The sequence below is a fragment of the Micropterus salmoides genome, unplaced genomic scaffold (assembly GCF_014851395.1).
Source record: "Micropterus salmoides isolate LMB-PRFRI ecotype aquatic unplaced genomic scaffold, ASM1485139v1 Ms_hic_scaffold_17, whole genome shotgun sequence".
Taxonomy (NCBI): domain Eukaryota; kingdom Metazoa; phylum Chordata; class Actinopteri; order Centrarchiformes; family Centrarchidae; genus Micropterus; species Micropterus salmoides.
Genome location: NW_024040817.1, coordinates 30,043,352 through 30,058,479, shown reverse-complemented (window position 1 = coordinate 30,058,479; position 15,128 = coordinate 30,043,352). Strand labels below are relative to the sequence as shown.

At 40.0% G+C, this 15,128-nt stretch overlaps 1 protein-coding gene across 2 annotated transcripts in view; it reads left to right on the top strand.

Moving 5' to 3' along the window:
- The window catches only part of thrb (thyroid hormone receptor beta), a 96,814-nt gene that overhangs the window by 56,557 nt on the left and 25,129 nt on the right, over positions 1–15,128 (top strand). For both annotated transcript variants that reach the window (XM_038724299.1, XM_038724300.1), the window contains exon 2: positions 2,394–2,460. The gene's annotated coding sequence lies outside the window, so the exon portion shown is untranslated. The remainder of the gene's footprint in view (positions 1–2,393; positions 2,461–15,128) is intronic.

Sequence of the window (15,128 nt, the reverse complement as noted above, 5' to 3'; positions counted from 1 at the left end):
ATTCCATTTATTTTAATTTGTATTGTCGGATTTATGATGCTGTTAAACTACTCCACAGAAAATGTATTCTGCGGTCATGTGCCTAGAAGCTTTTACCGGGCTGAATGCAGGATAATAGGTTGCATTTGAGACTGAAAAGGCGTTGAGAGTCAATCTAATGGCACATATGGATCAATAGCGAACAGCAGAGTGCAGGAGAAACTCACTGATTTATTATGTCTGTGCACAAATGTATTCAGAAGCAACTCATTTTTCTTGGGGTAAGTGCATTACATTATTTGGGTTTTTTTGAATTTTGACAACTTAAGCCTGTCCACTCTTAGCTAGATAAATTCAGAAATGCATAATTTCCTTTATGTTAAGTGTTCTTCACAGCCACAAATCATTGTGCATTTCAAAACCACTGACCACAGTGTGGAGTTTTCTTGTAAACAAACAAAAGTTAGATTTAGTGTCACCAAAAGCATATTTCCCTCCTCATAAAATATTTAAAAAGCCCATTTTTTATTTATTTGAAATCTATCAGTGTTTACATCCTTGTTTGCTAGCTTGCAGTCTTCTTCTTCACCTTCTTTGCTGGCATATTGCAGCGTATTTTGCCGTGTTACAGCCTCTTGTACATCAGTGGAATAGATTGATACCGTCGGTAGGTCTTTGGACTTTGTAGGACTTTGTCTCGTGCGTCATGCATGTGCATGCAATGCAGTGAAGGCACCACGCAAAATAATGCTCTCCATGTGGGTTTGAATTTTTGGTAATGTGATTGGTGCAATATTTGTGTGGGCGGGTTCCAGAAATAGTTTGTTATATGACTCAAGTTCCAATAGCCCTAACAGGCAGTTAACCATCCAGATGCCAAAATAACAGAGTGCTGAGGTCACAGGCCTATACCCGTTGTGGTTAGTTTTGATAGCGTACCGTCTAAGAAAGACGGCTAACACTGTCCAGACCCCTTCCTTTCTCCAATGCAAGTTAATTGCTGAGATCTGAGAACACAGCAACATCGGTCTGACAGGTCAAGGAACAGTATGCCAGGGTTTAAACAAAGTCAAGCTTATTTTTCTGTGCAATAAGGGATTGCTGAGGACATTCCAGGTGCCCTCACTTTCACTTTCTCCGCCAAATAAAGTGCTTTAAATAATCTGGCTAAACAGTTCCTGATTGTCATTATAATGCAGCAAGCACATGAATCTCTGCTTTGTTGTCATGATTTTGTTCCCTGGTCTCAGCAGTCAGCTTGGCGGGTACATCCTTATCATAACTGATGATGGCAAAGACTGCGACAATAAGTAATAAAGCGGATTATCCTTTAATGAGCTATGTAAACTGTGTGTTTGTGATGTTGTATAAGTGTTGATGGAGACCAGACCGGAGCTCAGCGGAGTAACCAGCCTCTGCAAAAGAACGCATACAAATGAGGCCCGAAGAGAATATGAACCAATATGCAAATTAACATTACACACAAATAGGACTTGATTATGTTGTACTGTTATGGATAGACAGTATTATTAAAACGATGATTACCTTTCAGATGGGAGCGCGGCGTTGCATTTCCCCCAGATGAGATGCAAATGTGCGCACACGCTTGCTTGTTTGCGTGTGGACGAGTGTGTTAAAAGGTGCTGCCGACAGAGCATGCAGGGAGGAAACGCGTTCCCATTAGAGTGCCCATTAAGTCTGATTACAAGTGATTACCGTCTGTCGGAGAGAGATGACCAGCCCTGTCCTGCCACTGAATTAATGCCATAAACAAATGCTTTCCTTTCTCACTCTCATCATAATCAAACTGCCGCCTCTGTGTTTTTCCTCTTCCCTTGACATCTCCCCATGAACGTCCAATGCTTTGTGGCGAAACACCAGACTTAGGCGCTCGTTTCTACTTCCCTGCACATGTTTTGTGACCGTTGTTTTATTTATGGCCGTTTTCCTCCCAAAATGCCTCTCTTCGCTTCAGGGGCTGACACACACAAAAAGATATATATATTGACTCATTTGAGAGCAGCCGGTCCTAAAGGGGAAAATAAATTTACACTGGGCCCCCTTCACTGCAGCGCTGGGGAAAGTATTTGTGGTCGTGACCACATGTGGAAGCCACCAGAGGTTATTTTACAGCAGCTGTGGGAGTTGCTTTGTTGAGGGTAGTGTTGTATATAGGTCACCTTAGTAAAACAACATCCTGTCATACACACAGGAAACGGGCAGATGGCTTGATTGTTAGTGTTTTTAATGCCAATGTGAATATTTAACGGCACGCGATTGTTTCTAGTCTTCCAGAGGACTTACTGGTTTTAGTAGTTAGACTATGATTTTCATCTCTGTTGCTCATTAGTTTGACCGGCCTCTATATGTCTGTGTGTGTGTGTGTGTGTGTGTGTGTGTGTGTGTTTTTGTAGGTGTTTCTCTCGGGGAGCTCAGCAGCTCCTCAGCGGTGCCTGGAGTCAGACTTCATCACTTCCTCTGGTAAGACCTTCATGTTGCTCAATTCCACACAGTCAGAGTCCTGCAGCCTGCAGAATGCCAATACACTGTGTGTTCTCTGCACTATACCTCCCTGCTGTGGCCAAGGCGCGCACCAACACACACACACACATACCCACACACACACACAAAGAAAATCTGTGTCTCTAGCAGTCTAGAGTCGTGATGTAAATGCAATGAAGCTCTAATCTTGGTACTGATCCAGGCTAAATCATTATGTGCCAGACTGCTGATCTGTCAGTTTATTCTGTTTCTTGTCTTTGGGTTTGACAGCTGCAGACTGTGCATGTGTGTGCAGGGGGTGTCATAGGGCTGGGTGATGTGGTTAAAATCAGAAACATTTTAACGGTGTGAATGTTTCTCCAATATTGTATTTAAACACACTGAATGTTATGAAATCCAAATTCTCCAAATCAATTTAGTGTTAACAGTATAGTACATATCTGATATACCATGGCATATCATATTGTAACAAAATAATATGGTTTTATTGTTATTATTTCATCATTTGTGGTATGTTGGGTACTAATGTCTGTCTTAACCACAGATCTGTTCTAAAATAAACAACAGGCAATCTGTTCTCCAAACTTCAATCGCAGGGCTAACACTTTGACTGTTATAAAGAGCATTACATGCACACACTTCCCCTACAGCCTTATTCTGAGGTTCGTTGGGGGCAGTGAAAATCTTGCGGCACTCAGCTCTAGCCGTCACCTTTTGTAATCAACAGCTGATACATCAAAAACCCACTGTGATTCAATTTAAAAAATAGTTTTGACCATCAAATAAAGGCTGCTGCTGCATTTACCATATTTTAGGTTAGTGCTGCCCTATAAATGCAGCTCAACAAAGCCAGCATTGTGTACTGTATATTGCAAGGAAGGAAATATATGTGACAGCTTATTAAAAATTAAGACTTAACAGAGTGGCCGTGTAGCTCAGAGCAGATGTCAGACTGAAAGCAAAAAAGGTACAAATAAAATGGGAAAATGTGTTGGACCTAAAATGTAATGATGATAACTCTGCAGGTGATTGCTGGCTCCAGCTGTCAGCCATTTGTGTTTGTGTTCTCACTGCTGGTTGTTGTAGTAGTACATGGATTTTTGGTTATAATACACCCGATGTGTTATTTGGACCTGCTCAGCTCATGGCTGTGTACAGTGTAACAGGAACACTGCAGCATATCCAAAACACAGCAGATAGCCTCAGCGTATCAGCGATCTTCTTTGGCCTGTGTGTTTTTTTTGTTTTTTTTCCCCAGGCAGCCTGAGAACTTAATGTAATATGATAAGTGCACCGGAGACTCCCAACACAAAGTCATTGGGTTGATTCTTCTATTAGCTTGAATTCTTTAATGAAAACACCATCTGCTGTCCTTTTTTGTGATACCAGTTGCTATGATGATGAGGCTGTATCACGTTGCACAGTGTGAATAAATTAAGTATCAGAGAGCTGTAGGCATAATTGGCGACGGATCAAGATTGACTCTTATCAGAATGCAACCCCACAAATAAGATGCATATTGGTCAAGGCTGTGACTATTGTTTACTGCTGCTTGTCACTGTTGATTCATGATTCAAGCTGACGTTGCGCACGATGAGATTACCACTGAGGACTGTTATGAGGGCTGACATTTAGACATAGATAAGGCTCCGATGCCCTTTTGTGAAGTTTTCAAAACAACTAGAGCCAATAATTTTTATTGCAGGTGAATGCAGCATGTACTGCCTCTGTTTTGCATATATTGTCCTTGTTTGTTCATTGTGTTGTGTCTATTTGGTGCAAAGCATAAGTCTCAAAAATACATTCAGTGTAGAGCCCAACCGATACGGGTTTTTTGGAGCCAATGTTGATAATCTAGTGGAAAAGAGCAGATTTATGAGCCGATATTTTGATTTTGAAAATTATTTGGAAAGTAGACCCCTTTCCTGTCCAAACTACACTTACCACAGGCCAATATTGAAAGCTGTTCTGTATGTGGGCTATAATACCTTTTCTTAAATGGATTATGTTAATAAAATAAATTACAGTCTCAACACATTCATATGTAAACATGTAAACAATTGCTCATCAACAAATATTTGCTGCAGAAAGGTGCAACTGTAAACAGAGGGCTGAAAGAGAATAAGTGTAGGCCATGTGTATTTTACCTTAAACATAATCTGCCCTATTAACTACATTCAATGTAGCATATTCACATCTAGTCGATCTGCTGTACCAGCACTCTTTAATAACATCCAAAACTACTAAACCATTTCTCAACCACCAGCTGGCTCTAAAACATCTACGATAACGTTACAGTGAGCTGCTGTTGAATGCATCTAATACTACATGACTCTCTACGAGGACCTGCAACTTTGAGATTTCATTTAACTAACATTATAACTACAACCAGAGCCGTTACGGCTCTGACAGCGTTTCACATCTACAACGTCACACAAAGAGGAGCTACAGGAGCCGCGTTAGATTCTTGTTCAGCTCACATTTATTTACATGTTTGCTCTGGTTTAATCATTTCAGACACGCCGACTAACTGCAGACATGCGGCTCGCAGATATATTTAGAATACGTCAGAAACTCTAGTTTATGGGCTCATTAATGTTAGCGCTCCTCCACTGATAAACACGACATTAGCTTTGTGGCTAATTTAATTTGCTGCACGTGATTTTAGAGTGGTGAAGAAGTGATGAACTAGGGACAAATGTGGACTGTTCGCTAGAACTGCCACTGTTTCAGAAATAAATCTACAATCACGTTTGCCAGCAGCCTAGTCTCCAGCACCCAACTACCAGAACATTAAACATGCTGCTGTGAGCCGGGAGGGCAGTGAAAAAACGGGAGGGTTAGCAAGTCATGAATGTTTTCAGAACAGGAGAAATGATGGGTCTGTTTTTATTATAATTATTCAAGTTATGTAATTAATGTGACAAAGGACCCACTCATGACACGAGGGAAGGATATGTCTCTGTTTCTTTATCAATAGTCATATATCTCCTGTTGTAAACGCCAATGCCAATTAAATGCAAGTAGCTCATATCGGCTTATAATATCGGCCCGCTGATAAATCGGTTGGACGATAATTCAGTGGTGGAAGAAGTATAAGTCTGTGTAAAATTACAACAGTGTAAAAATACTCCATTGAGTCCTGCATTCAAAATCATACTTAGTACAGAAGTAAATAAAAATAATAGTAAAGTAAAAGTAGTCTGCAGTAAAATGTCTCCCGTGACATAATGATGCGTTAATGTTAGAGCAGCATTTTACTGTTGTTGCTGCTCGAGGTAGAGCACGTTTAAACTATTTATATCCAGTTAGGTAGTTTAGTCTAGTGGTTCCCAGCCTAGGGGGTTGGGCCATTCCAGAGAGTCCAAAGGGTCACCAGATAAATCTGAAGTGTCGTGAGATGATCAACAGGAGAGGAAAGAAGAAGAAACAAAGTTCTGATATTTTGGACTCTGAGTTTTTGGACTTTTCTTAAAGCTTTTGTGCAACATATTGAATGATTGGACCTCTTTGGGCCTCAAAATGTTATTTAAAGGAAATCATGTGAAGTGTCTGTCTGATGAAACTAACAATTCATAAACATCTGGAATATGACAAGAAGCACTGATTTATTTATTTTTGTAAGGGATCACAAGCCAAACAGGTTGGAAACCACCAGTTTGATCTTTTTCAATGTTATGTATTTTATAAACCTTTTTCTTATGTTAAATCTTAATCTGAAAAGTAACCAGTAACTTGCATTCTGAAATTTTGAGATGCAGAAGTATGAAGTAGCATAAAATGGTCTGTGACAAAATAATCTAAACTGAAATGTCAAGACAAAATATTTTATTTCGGAGCGTTTAGTTGAGCTGACTGTGATGCAGTGAACAGATTGTTACCTTCACACTAATGTATGTTGGGCCAACCTACCTGCTGAGTTCCTTCAAAAACATTGTGCAAGTGCACCTAGAAGAACTGATGCTGTTTGAAGGCAAAGGGTGGTCACACCAAATATTGATTTGTTTCGAATTTTTTTCTGTTCACATATGTGTATGTATACACACACACATATACATATATATATAAAATGTCCACATGCTTTTGATCGTATGGTGTACTTAAGTTTTCATTTTCAGTAATAGAAGTTTTCAGTTTCATAGCATGTGTAGAAGTCACAAACTTCAGTAAGGTATGGAAATACTCTGGGACTGAACTTTTGAAGTGTGGAAACCCTGTATATGCATTGCATCATTTTGTGTTCCCCCTTTACCTAAATCTCATATTGCCAAAGCAAAGCATTTACAAGAAACGGGTTCACTGAGAAGCCGTTAGAAGACGTTGGAGCATGATCATAGTGGAGCTGAAACCTTTGATCATTGACCGTCGCTGGTTTCCAGGATGCTCTCTGGTAATAGCTAAACAATACATTACAGTCAGAGAAATGCTCTTGGGTCTGCTTTAAAAGTGGAGGATTTTGATACAAATGTGTTTTTCATTAACTTTATGTCAGATTCAAAGAATGTTGATTTCTTTCATGCCTCAAGCATATTTTGCTGACTTGTTGTATTGTTGTGCTTCTCCTCTCAGAGATCTGTTGCACCCATTCATGTTGGCAAAGGGTTTTACAGGGCAGCACTGCCATTTGAAGAAAGCACATAAAACAAACTATGAACAAGCGTGATAGAACAGAGTCAGCTGAAGGTCTTCATCTGTTTGCTTTTTATTTTTTTACTCTGTTGTGACTGTCTGCAGTTTTGTGTGGAGAAAATGCTAGACACTATATGTACAACACAACTTTGTTGCACACAGCTAGTCTCGTGGTCCTGTAGCTATCAAGAACTGGTTTGCGATAATCAGTTAATCTATTCTTTGGATGCTATCAATGAGGAAAAGTACAGCATGTACCCCATTAGGGGCCTATTTCCTGTTTCCTGCCTTACCCCAGGCATCTGAGTGCACACATGTGGGCTATTTCACAATGAATTTTCTGTATTAGCTACTGTCTGTCTGTGTTTTTAAATCAGTGGCCATATTAAGTTGTATTACATGGTTCTGCTTTCATTTAAAGATGTGTTGGATGAATTGCGCTTGTTAAGGATCACTGTTCCTATTATAGTGGCTAATGTGATGTAAAACCTTCAAGCTTGTTTTATCATCAACAGCGAAGCAAACAGTTTTGTTGTTTCTCAGCAAAAGACCCAGCCCTACACTGTAAGGTTGCTTTCATGTTGTTATCCTCTCATCATATCGGTCTCTCCCCCTACACGCTACAGCCAAATTGAAAGTAATTCTTGGAAACCCAGAGAATTTCTAAATATGGTAGCTCTAAACAAGTGAGGTTAGGGAAAGTGGGTATTTGAGCGCTTTATCACTGAATAACAGTGTATCTGAGGATGGAATGAAATTTATTTGAGTTAATTTGATCACATGACAACAACAACACATGAAAGCTATGAAATATGTATGAGAGAGACATTTTACACACTAGTAACACACACATTTCCTGTGTGTGTCCTGTATATATTTCTATGACTGTCTGTGATATTCAACGCTTAGTACATTATGCATTAATCAAAGTTGCATAATACTTGTGGTGTCATGAGTAAGCGAGCGAGCACGTTTAATGAACGTGCACTGTTTAGTTTACATTTCTTCTTGTTTTGTAATGCGCAGTACACAGTGTTCCTGCAGCGCTCGTCATGCAGGATGTGGTGGCTGTTGCGGTGGAGAAACCACATAGAATGTGTGTCCCTGTGTAGAGGAGGAAGTGCTCACCCATGGCCTTACAGAGCGCTGCGTGGCCTCCAACCACAGGCAGAGAACACGCCCACAAGACAGTGCAAACCTACGACTCAATCTGACTTCCAAGCACAGAGTCTCTCATGTGTCTGTAGTTGTAAGATGTGAAATCTGTGAAAGGAACAAAGAGCGTGAATATGGTCCAGGATGTAACATGTTGACTACCGATCAAAAGGTCGAGGTTTGACTGCAGTTGTGGATCAAATCTGACAGCCAGCGATAATTCCACAGTAGCTGCCCGTACAATCTGAAACTTGATGGCTTCAGCGACCCCTTGAGTCTCCTAAGAGGAACTGTTTTACAAATTGAGGCACTGACTTCTTGAGACAATGCCATTTGAATGACTCACTTAGTGTTTTGGCTTTTGCCCATTCTCAAACGTTGCCCCGGGTGGCTCCCGGGCTTTCAAAATCCAGTCAAAGCAAAACAAATGAGCCGTGAATTCACCACAGAAAATAAACTTCTGAATCAGTTAGTCTGTTTTCTCAGTAATAAAGTCGTACTTTCCCGTAACAAAAATAGGCCGGTGAAACTTTTGAATCAAGGTGGATCTCTTCATACAAGTGCAGTAATGGGCCTTGTGTTGGCTTGTTTTAAGATGCACTTAACAAAATCCCCTGCGGTCTAATGCCCACCGTTATAAGAGACACGCCTATAAAACCGCTGACAGGACAGCTCAAACTTTTTGGTATTTTCCTTGAAACCAAACATATTAATGTTATTCATGAGGTGGCCTGTTTGCCTTCCAATCCAGCAACAAAAGGGTTACGCGTCTGGGCAAGAAATAAATTGTCAAATGAATGGGTGCTATCTTGGAGTCTGGCATCCAGTTTATATAATACATCCATGGTTCTTTCAAAACAGAGAAAAGCAAGTTGGCAGTGTTCTAGCGAACACGTCCTCCAAATTAAACGACACACAATGTTGTCTGTAAACTGCCTTTTAGAACGGCACACTGAAGCGCATTCTGATCTGATGTCCATATGGACGGAGGACAACATCATTTGTCTGCTCTCTAAAATTGTCACAGAAACAGAAAATCCCTTTTAGGATTTAACAGCAGTTTAGGCACAAAAGTGACTTGGGGAAAGATCCTAGTTTGGGTTAAAATAAGTACGCTGTTAAGGTTAGAGAAACATCATGGTTTGGGTTAAAATGATCTCTTCTTAGGGTTACGGGAGATTCATTGACATGGTTACAGTAAAAAAGGGAGCGATCGTGGTCGGGAAATCCTAAAAAGACAGATGTTTGGTTGTCCCATCCATCCACACATACCTCCTCCCTATGCGGACCTTGTTGCTTTACAATGACCTGTAATCAGTCACCTGACTTCCTCCTTTGCTCCCTTTGTAATTACTACCACTGCTACAGGGCGCTGCCGTCTCAGCATAAACATGTTGTTTAGTGGCCCTGGATGAAATGACTGATTTTGCTAGAGGAGGGTGTCGTTCCACCAAACTGTTCTAAGTAATGTACTCAGTCTACCTTGTATAGAGGGAAAAAAAAAAACTCAAGTGGAGGCAGGGGTGGAAACGTATTTAGATCATTTACTTCAGTCAGAGTAGTAATGCCACACTATAAAAAATACTTACTTAGAAAAAGTCCTGCATTCACAATCCCACCGATGTAAGTAAAAATACTGAAGTATTCTCAGCAAAGTGTACTTAAACTATCCAAATGTATTGTTTATTTAAAGTATAATTGCAATCAATTAGAGGCTTGGAACAAGCGAATAAGGCAGTTGAAGGTAGTTTCAGTACAAAGTATTTGTGTAAGGTCCTCTGCGGGGTCAGAGCATCTTGTGCACAGGTGCATGCAAGAACATGTTTCGTAATTTTATTCTAAATCTCTCTTACTTTTTTCTCTGAGGCTTGTTTCTTTGAGTGTTAGACTCAACAAACTCTCTGAACTGGACAAACAGACCGAGACCTGCATTAAGACCCTGTGGAAGCTCAGCATGGAGCCAGAGAATTTTCTTCAAGACAAAACCACTAAATACGTTTTCTGTGCCGAAATACGGCAATAAAAATATTCAAATCTGATAAACACTTTTGACAACCCTTGTAAGGATGATGATGTGGTGAATAGAATATCAAATATGCCTTACATTTATCTTGATGAATCTCGAGCAAAATGACAATTAATTGTGATACTGATTTCAGATAATAATGGCCAAGCCATGTACCTGCAAGTTATATGCTTTTACATATAGCTGTTTCATATTGTATATTGATTATCTGAAAATATTTGTTAGCAAATACTTGGTATAGTTTTGCTCGTGCGCACTGTGGATGAAGCTGTGTAGCTTAATTTACACACCAGTACCAATGTGTTTAAAGCTGGGTAGGTGTTTGAAGAAAGCTTGCAAGATATTTTGGGTGGGATATTGTTGAAGCAAGGCCAGCTTGAAGGCTGCAGCATGTTAGCTCATGCACATACATGCACACGCACACACATACCGCTCTGTACACACCATGACAGATAATCGTCGCAGGAAAAGAGTAGACACAAGGCTGCAGTTTAAATTGCTCCGCATCATAGCTCAGCACCTTCTCATCAAGAAAAGTATGTGGATTCTTTTAGGACTCCATTTGTGCTGTTCCAGGAAAGTCAAGGGGAGAAATCAATGAGTGCACATAAAGTACAAGCAGATAAAATGCGAGACAGGCTGGAACTCCATGCCAGGGGCAGTGCTCCTGTGTTTTGAAAAGACAGGTAGGAAACCCTGGAGAGCTGGTATAAGTTTGACAGATTCTTTTGTGTGTACATGAGAAGAGAAGAAATGGGAGGTTTTCTGTAAGATAACTTTGGTTTAGCCTCCTCTGTCCTCAGTATAATCGCACAAAAGGTTAGATCTTGTTGCCATCATGCCTTGCTTTACACCAGTCCTTGATACATAACGGCATTATAAAGAAACTGCTGATGTTCAAATTACTATAAAAGATAGTTTGTCCAAAATCCCGATCAGCTGTATAGAAGTTGGCCGAGCCCTCCAGACATGTATTAGGCATAAAACTATAATGTGTGTCTGATATGTTTACATTCTGCAAAAACAAAATTACAATTTCCACATTGCAATCTGTAAAAGGGCATCTTCTCCTTCAAGAACCAATTAATAACCAACTAATATCAGAATCTATGAATATGCAAATTGTGTTTATTAATTAATAATTGTTATTATTCCTGCAGGACACAAGATTGCTCATTGGCTTAAAGTTCCTACATAACTCTCATATAAATTTGCATTTTAAACCAGGATTGGCTTCCAAACTATTTGTGATAGTTCATGACAAATCATGCTCGTAGACCTACCCCTTAAAATCGGATTTTCATTGAGCACAGAGAAACTTTCCACTCTCTGCAGTTAAATGTGAAAACAGCCCTGTAGTGTTGAACTCTGCACCAACACCATTCTGCACAGTGGAAACCACTTTTAAGTGGCCGCAAAGGCAGCACAGAGTCAGGGTAGAAGTAGGAACTAGTTAACACATCTTTTTTTAAGGTATAAAAAACCTCCGATAGAGCAAGCAGGAAAGTAGAAAAGGTCAAAGCTCAATGAAAAGGGAAAAGGGTGGACTGAAGCAACCCTGCTCCCTGCCACTGCAGCTAATTTACGCCTGCGGTGGAAGTCCATTATTGTCACTTTTGTTTATTTGGGACACTAATGTGGAGAAATGGCAATTAGAGAGCCACAGAAAGCACTCAGCTGGATGATTTTTCCCCCTTCCAAAATAAATTGCCATCTGTGGCCCTCCTATCTGATGGAATCGGGTTGTCCTGAAATGCATCCCTGTAAGCGCCTATAGGTGTGACTGGTTTGGTTTACCTGAAAACTCTCTCTGATATGTCTTTTTTTACTCTACATATACATTAGTCTACATTTATGAAATAACAAAATTGTCTAACATATTTAAGCCAATTGTTATATCCTTCTACAGAGGAAAAGAACACCAACTGAATGTTGTGCCAGGTTATTTTAGGCAGTAAAAGTCACGTTCATAGTCGCTGCTAGATGATTGGCAGTTGGAGCTCTTCCAAAGACTGGTTGGGCATGAAACTTTTCTGGTTGAATCATCAGTGTTCACCTTTGTACAGTAAAACGTAAGTATAGGGAAGTAAACTATGAAGTTGAAATGATAAGCTGATAAGCCATAACATAAGCCTATAGTATGTTAGAGCACACATTGTGGATACTAGATCCCAACTGATATGGGATTTTTTAAGACTTAGGATTTTAAAATCCACTATTCTGATACATGGGCTATAGATAATCCCTAACATTTGTTATGTGTAGTTATGAGATCTCAACGAGACATAATGCAGTTCAAAAAAAAAAAGTCAGTCAGCTGATTGCTGTGTGTTGTGGTGGATTTGTGGCTTCAAACAGTGAGTTGCCAACAGGGGAGTTGCAGAGTACCCTCTGATGGACAAACTATACAACCACAATAACACTCATGTTTGTAGGATCCGTCTCTTCGTTTCTTTTTTAATCGTTTTTTACCGGCTGTTATAAACACAGATACCTATTTTTCTGCCATTAGCTCATATTGGCCAAAAATATCGACGCGCAGATTTATCCGTCAGGCTGTAGCGGATACCAGTGAAATTAAAAGCTTCAAATTGGAATTGAGTCTTAAAAAATACTTTGGGAACAAACAGGCTCTCCCGTGTAGCAACTGTGTAAAAAAGAAAAAAGAAAAAGAGAGAGAGGGTGAGAAAGTTTATTATTTATAAGAAGTTGTGTTTGTTTCTGGGCTTAACGAATGTAGGAATTTACTAACCTGAAGCTGGAGCCAAAATGGAACCAGCTTTAGGAAGCTAGCAATCATGAGATACTCATTTTCCCTCAACATCCGGTGTATCTTTGAGCCAACTGTTTTCCTCCATTCTGCTTGCTCAGCCGATGGACTCGGCTTCTGTCCATGATATAGGAATCTGATAGGGGGTTATTTATAAAAATGGCCCCATGAGGAGTGTCACTTTGCTCAGTAACTGTTATGTCTCGTTATCTCAGCGTCCTACTGTGACCTGCAAACATCTCCACCGTCCTATGTATGTACATTACAGCCCATTCATTGACTGATTTTCAATCTATCTTCATGTTTGTTCCAGCCAGAAAATCTTTGGCCATCTCTCTGCCTGTCTATGTCCTCACTAGAGCTTCAGAAACCTGTTGTATGGATGAAGCAGCTGTTGTCTGGATATTAAATGCTCTCTTGGGTAAAAAGCAGCAAACCGAAGCAGAGCTTTCTTTAATGCTTTGCGAGCCAGCTGTTCTTCCAGTGCAAAGGAATTATGAATACTGTCCTTCTTTTTGCATTTGCCTTTTTTTTTTTCTGTGCTCGTTGACTGTGAGTTTTTGAAACAGCATGTACACTGGGTTACAAAATGGAAGTCTTGAGTGGTTGGTTGTTTTAATGGTTGATTTATCAGAAGCTGCGATTACATTTTATTCTCGTCTTTACACTTACACCTGTGCCACAGTAAAGGCAGGTAAAGGCTTGGTCAGCCGGGGACATGATGTATGTCGTGTAATATAAACACAACAGGTCATTTTTACTTGTTCCTTTGTGCAGCTATGATTTGAATGTCTTGTCTGAAAAGGTTTGATTGAATGATTGTGTATGCAGACTGGTAATAGTTTAAATGCTTTAAATGCTTTTTGGGTGCTTATGAAATGGTGCTTATTGCAACTAGATTCGACATGATGGTAATGACATGATAATGACAGGAAAATCATTGGAGCTAGCCTAAATAGACTTTCAGTTTTTCTAATTATTCAAATTCAAATTTGTGTATATGGACTAGAGTTTTTTTTAGACTGGAACAACATTTTAAAGGAACAGTCAAACATTGTGGGATCTATGTTTGTGTAATCGGGGTGTAGGTGCTCTTATTTGTTAGCACGGTGTGTCTTGAAAGGTATCTCAAGCACGTGTGACTTTGAGAGGAAGGGCAGGCACTTCCAGCATCAGTTCCATCTGCTGAAACACAACCTTGCCATGCAATATGATGACCATGATAAGACATACATATTTTGTTATTATTTTAATAACCGGGTACTCGGAGTCCTCCTCAATGATTTTCTGTTAATTGTTCAGTACAAAGTATTTGTGTGAGGTCTGCTTCCTCTCCAGAATGACACAATGTTTGCCTGTGGCAAAACTAACGTATATATTCAACGTTTCCTCATATCATACCCTACTGCTCTGCTCAGCTCTTCCCCTCTGCTGGAATGTACTGTATGTGAAATCTGTGAAAATGCCAGTTTTGCTCTCGGGCAACCAACCGCCCAGACAGTAGACATCTGCGGGATCACAATAATACCTTTTGAAGATACAACTTGCTTCTGGATGACAGGTAAAAACTTTCAGACCTGTCTCCCAGGGTTAGGGCTACGGTCAGTCTCTCAGACTGACCGTAGCCCTGCATGAAAAAATGCAGCCTCCTCATTTATTTGAGTGGAGCCAGGTTGCCAAATCCAAAAAGTTAAACCAGGATTAACCTGTGCTGGCTGGTTTCTTTACAACATGAACCGCATATTTGCTCATGTTTAGGTTGGGATCTTTGTGAACATTTTCTAGCGTTGTTAAATCCAGTATTTAAAACTGTGAAACTATACTTAAAAGCAAACAAAGTAGTCGCTGAGAGGCTGAGGTAGGGCTGTGGTGTGGTTTACTGACTCCCTGCACAAATAATTCGCGGATATCAAAAAATATAATCTGTTGTTTTTTTATTGATGATAATATGCAACTTAATACAATGTGAAAATGTGTATTCAAAATAATCACAATGATCAAAACTATAAAGAGGGATCGGCTCCAGCCCCTATGGACCCTCAGGTTCTAGATAATGGATGGCTAGTT